General features: G+C 44.6%; 1 pseudogene; it reads left to right on the top strand.

Annotated features, from left to right (window-relative positions):
• Nucleotides 1-879: 879 nt before the first annotated feature.
• Nucleotides 880-2,649, top strand: LOC139181594 (DDB1- and CUL4-associated factor 8 pseudogene; annotated as a pseudogene).
• The last annotated feature ends 2,966 nt before the right edge of the window (nt 2,650-5,615 follow it).

Here is a 5,615-nt window from a genome sequence, read left to right as displayed (position 1 = left end):
AAGCGTCTGCCTGCAGTGTGCGAGACCCGGGTTCGATCCCTGGGTTGGGAAGATCCCCTGGAGAAGGAAATGTCAACCCAATCCAGGACTCTCGCCTGGAAAATTCCATGGACTGAGGAGCCTGGTGGGCTACAGTCCACGGGGTCGCAAAGAGCTGGACACGACTGAGCGACTTCACTTTCATTTTTCATACTGTACATTATCTTTGAAAAAAGAACTGAGAGTCTTACCACAGCCGTTTTGCCTGAGGAGTACCTTTGCAAATGACTTTCTAATAAAATTGTTCTACAAAGCACGATCTGTATCACACTCAGTAGAACGGTATGCGCAATAGCGGACAATACAAGATGTCTTCCGGGGACGTGGCTTAGGTTCTGGAAAAATCTAGGCAGTCTCGAAATGATGCAAGACGCTAAATGAGATGAAGTCTTTTGAACCTTACCAGCTCCCGTACTCGTAATGCCTTAGGCGGCACTTGCCCCACCCCTTTGCGTTTTGCGGTTTGCATTTTGGTGCTGCTCCTGCTGCTAAGTCGCTCAGTTGTGTCCGACTCTGTGCGACCCTATAGACGGCAGCCCCCCAGGCTCCCCTGTCTCTGGGATTTTCTGGGCAAGAGTACTGGAGTGGGGTGGCACTGCCTTCTCTGGTGCTGCTGCCTGCCAAGTCGCTTCAGTCGTGTCCGACTCTGTGCGACCCCATGGACTGCAGCCTACCAGGCTCCTCCGTCCATGGGATTTTCCGGGCAACAGTGCTGGAGTGGGGTGCCATTGCCTTCTCCTTGGTGCTGCTGGTTGTAGCTTTTTCACTGCCGGCCTACTGTCTTCTGCAGGGTTCAAAGACTTTTTTTTTTTCCTAGACTAGAGCACGCATCCTTAAGAGATGTCTGACTATGTGAGCATCAAAGACAGCCAATCTGAGATACAGAGAAACTCCGAGGAGCATTCCAGATCGGAGGCAGGTGGCGCCAGTGCGGAAGTGACCAGAAATGGTGGCAGTGCCGGCGATGGTGGCAGCCCTGGCCAGCCCGGCAGAGCAAATCAAGGTGCCGACACAGCAAGTACCAATAAAAACATTGATTTGGAAAGCATGGGAGATGCTGGACATTTCTTAACGGGTGACAGAAACCAGTTCCGGTACCAGTTAGGAGAGCCGGGAAAGGAAGGAGAAGTGAAGGAAGCATTGGCACAAGAAAAGTGGCCTCAGGTACAGTGCTGTGAGGCTAACCAAGCCCAAGCCCAGTATTTATATGCCAAGGATTGGGCCCTGGAGGAACGGGTAGCTTTCGAGATATCCACCCTCCCCAACCCACGTTGGAAAGTCCTGAATGCTCTTCGAGAGCGGCAGCTGGGTTCAAGTGCCCACTTTGTGTATGAGGCCTGTGGGGCAAGAGTCTTTGTGCAGCATTTCCACCTGCAGTATTGGCTTGCAGGCCACAATGTTTGTGTTAACACTGTGCACTTTAACCAGTGTGGCACCTGGCTGGCCACTAGCAGTGATGACCTGAAAGTGATATTGTGGGACTGGGTGCATCGGCAGCCAGTACTGGAGTTTGAGAGTGGTCACAGAAATAATGTTTAGCAGGCCAAGTTCCTTCCCCACTGTGGTGATACCACCCTGGCCATGTGTGGCTGCGATGGGCAGATCTGCATAGCCGAGCTGTCTGCTCTCCCACACTGCGGGAAAACTAAATGTGTGGCCCAGCACAGGGGAGCCTCCCACAAGTTGGGTCTGGATCCTGACTCCCCTTTTAAGTTCCTCACTTCAGGTGAAGATGCAGTTGTCTTTGCCATTGATCTCAGACAAGGCCAGCCGGCTTCAAAAGTGGTGGTAACCAGAGAGAAGGAGAAGAGAGTGGGGCTGTATTCGATCTATGTGAATCCTGCCAATAATTACCATTTTGCAGTGGGGGGATGAGATCAGTTTGTAAGAATTTATGACCAGAGGAAGATTAATTAGAGTGATAATAATGGAGTGCTCAAGAAATTTTGTCCTCATCACCTACCCAACTGTGATGCTAAAGCTCACATTACCTGCCTTGTGTACAGTCACAATGGCACAGAGCTCCTGGCCAGTTACAATGATGAGGATATTTACCTCTTCAATTCCTCTCATGTTGATGGAGCCCAATATGTGAAAAGACACAAGGGGCACAGAAATAATGCCACAGTCAAAGGTGTCAATTTCTACGGTCCCAGAAGTGAGTTCGTCATGAGTGGCAGTGATTGCGGGCACATCTTCTGGGAGAAGTCATCCTGCCAGATTGTTCAGTACATGGAAGGGGATAAAGGAGGGACTATTAACTGTATTGAAGCCCATCCTTACCTACCTGTGATGGCGACCAGTGGCCTAGACCGCAATGCTAAGATCTGGGTACCCACAGCTAAAGTTATCACTTGCCTTGCTGGCTTAAACAGTGTGATTAAGAGGAACAAGCAGGGACGAGATAAAGACAGAAAGCACCATACTCATCTGTTCGAAAGCCACATGCTTTGGTTCCTCATGCATCACCTGACACAGAGAGGACATTGCCCGCAGTAGGGAGCTACTGGAATCGAGGTGGTGGAAACCAACTCAGATGAGTCTTCTAGTACCTCAGATGTGTCGGAGGAGGAAGAGAACCAAGACTGTGTGCAGTGCCTGCTATCCTGAAAGCCTTGCACTCCAGCTCCAGCTGGGCTTCACCTCAGAAGGCTGGACTTTAAGATTTAGTTTACTAGATTAGCTTGTTGTCTTTGATCTGCTTTCCACAGTAGAAATTGCCTCTTCCATCTCCCTCCTGTGCCTTCCCCCTTTCCTTCTTCACATTCTTCCTCCTTCACTTGGTTTCTTTACTCTTCCCTCTTTACCCCTTATATCTATAGGAATAAATAAGGAGTTTAGCTATGCCTCTTTTCCTTTGTTCTCTTATGATTGACTTCTAAATTTCATAATTCTGGTGAAAAAATTAATAGCCTTATTGAATCTACCTTCTCATTTCTGATACTCTGAAAATGGCCATTTTTTCACTTATTTTTTATTTATTTTTATTTTATTTTATTTTTAAACTTTACAATATTGTATTAGTTTTGCCAAATATTGAAATGAATCCACCACAGGTATACCTGTGTTCCCCATCCTGAACCCTCCTCCCTCCTCCCTCCCCATACCATCCCTCTGGGTCGTCCCAGTGCACCAGCCCCAAGCATCCAGTATGGTGCATCGAACCTGGACTGGCAACTCGTTTCATACATGATATTATACATGTTTCAGTGCCATTCTCCCAAATCTTCCCACCCTCTCCCTCTCCCACAGAGTCCATAAGACTGTTCTATACATCAGTGTCTCTTTTGCTGTCTCGTACACAGGGTTATTGTTACCATCTTTCTAAATTCCATAAATATGCATTAGTATACTGTATTGGTGTTTTTCTTTCTGGCGTACTTCACTCTGTATAATAGGCTCCAGTTTCATCCACCTCATTAGAACTGATTCAAATGTATTATTTTTAATGGCTGAGTAATACTCCATTGTGTATATGTACCACAGCATTCTTATCCATTCATCTGCTGATGGACATCTAGGTTGCTTCCATGTCCTGGCTATTATAAACAGTGTTGCGATGAATATTGGGGTACACGTGTCTCTTTCCCTTCTGGTTTCCTCATTTTTTCACTTTTAGAAGTTTAAAGATTAGTTTCCTCAGATGACCTGAAAAATTCAGAAATATGTTTATTCTTTAAAATAAAACAAACCATGGTCTTGTTCCTTAAATATGGACACTTAATCATACACACATGCTTACACACACACATACACAGACTCTCATTCTCTATCACAGAAAAGGAAAAGGGGAGAGGTGGGTAGATAAATTCCTAACAAGATAATTCATCATTCTAGAAAAAATAACTTGCTTTGTCCACATTTTCTGAATTCATATGTTAATAGTGATTAATTTGAGCACATAGAGGGTGGCAAGAATTAAACTTAATCACATAGCATTGTTTACTCTGCACTTTCAATTCTTTTAAATTTTCATGGCTTGAGAATTCCCACAGGATTACCTTCTAGAAAGTCCTCTTGGGACTACCATCTCCTATGATACCAACCAGGAATATAAGAATTTCTAATATGTGAAAATATATATCTAACTTTAATAATAATTTAATGTTACACTAATGAGTTGTTTATACTTATCGATAACTTTGATAATATTGGAAGAAATATCCCATTAGACACACATGCATTGCTTCACACCTTCTTCAACTGTTTATAAAAGGTTAAGTTGCAATTAAAAATATCTTGTTTTAAACCTTATTTAATGTCAGTTTGGGGTACTGGATTTCCAGTTACTGTTCAATAGTAATATTTAGTTTTGTTTTATACCTGTTTTTTGTGTAAGGGAATACAGAGGCTTGCCTTTCCCCCAACACCCCTGTGAAGTATAACACACCCTTCTTTGCAGATATTTGCTGGGGAGGAAGGGTATAATAAGACATTCTGTGGCCTGACCATGATTTTACTTTGATAATACTCCTTAAAGTGGATATGGTTCATGGCCCCTTGGGAGCAAGTTGAGAAATCTACATAATGAGATTAGACTTTTGAATGGAAAATAACTTGACTGAGTTCCTACTCACTGAGATTCAAAGTTAGGGACAACTGCCTGGGGATCTGTGAGCAAGTGGCAGTCCCTACCAAGGTCTGCTGTCAGGAAAGGACCTTAAAAGTCCCCAGAGAACCCAGTGACTTTGAACCAAGCACTGTGGTTTAAAACAACAGTTTTGAACTAGAATCCCAAGTTTGGGGCAGCCCTGCACAGCTGGGTGGGATGTATACTAACAACAAAATCAACAGAACATTGGAAAGAACACGTGGAACTTCTGGTGACACTCAAGTGGTGGTAAGAACAACAGCAAGAGCAGATTAATTACCCAATTCTTTTTTCACCTGCTGTTTAGAAGCAGGTTTACCTCTGTGCAGGATTTGTACTATGAGCTAAAACTTTGTTCAGAGTCCTCTGCATGGTTCTGAGATTGCTTGTGCTATAAGAGGCATTTGGAGAAAGATTTGGAAGCCAAAGGTAAAGTATTTGTTTTATTCTCCGAAAGTAGGCTCAAGGGCATATGATCTGCTGGCTTACCTTAGTGTCAGGCAGCAAGCCTGGGCAACAGCTGCACCAGTGTCCCTTCCTATCTTTCAGCTTCACCAGCTCCATAAAAGACAGTGCCCACTTCTGCAGAGCATTCACGTCATCAGAGTTGGAGGTCTAGGGGCAGTGAAAGATCAACATGAGTTCCAGTCTGTCCCTGTGGGGTCCAGCTATTCCTCATGGCTTCCAGTCCATCCTTGCTTTCCCTACTTCACATCCATCTCTCTTTCCTAGATACTGCTGGCTTTGGGCTCCAGCACCTCAAGCAAAGACAAAAAAAAAAAAGTCTTATGAAGACTCTTTAAACAGCTCCTACAATTACACACTATCAGGTCCCTATATAAGTCACCTGTTAATATGCGTATCACCCCAGCGTTTCTGTTTTTTGGTTAGAACTCTGACTGATGCAACCGCCTCCAACTACTTTGAACTGTGTTAAGTCCCCAGATGACATGGGTAATTTGCCATCTGGAGGAGTAAAAGGCCT

Source organism: Bos indicus, chromosome X (genome assembly GCF_029378745.1).
Source record: "Bos indicus isolate NIAB-ARS_2022 breed Sahiwal x Tharparkar chromosome X, NIAB-ARS_B.indTharparkar_mat_pri_1.0, whole genome shotgun sequence".
In the NCBI taxonomy this organism is placed as follows: Eukaryota; Metazoa; Chordata; class Mammalia; order Artiodactyla; family Bovidae; genus Bos; species Bos indicus.
This window is presented reverse-complemented; position numbering and strand designations above follow the sequence as displayed.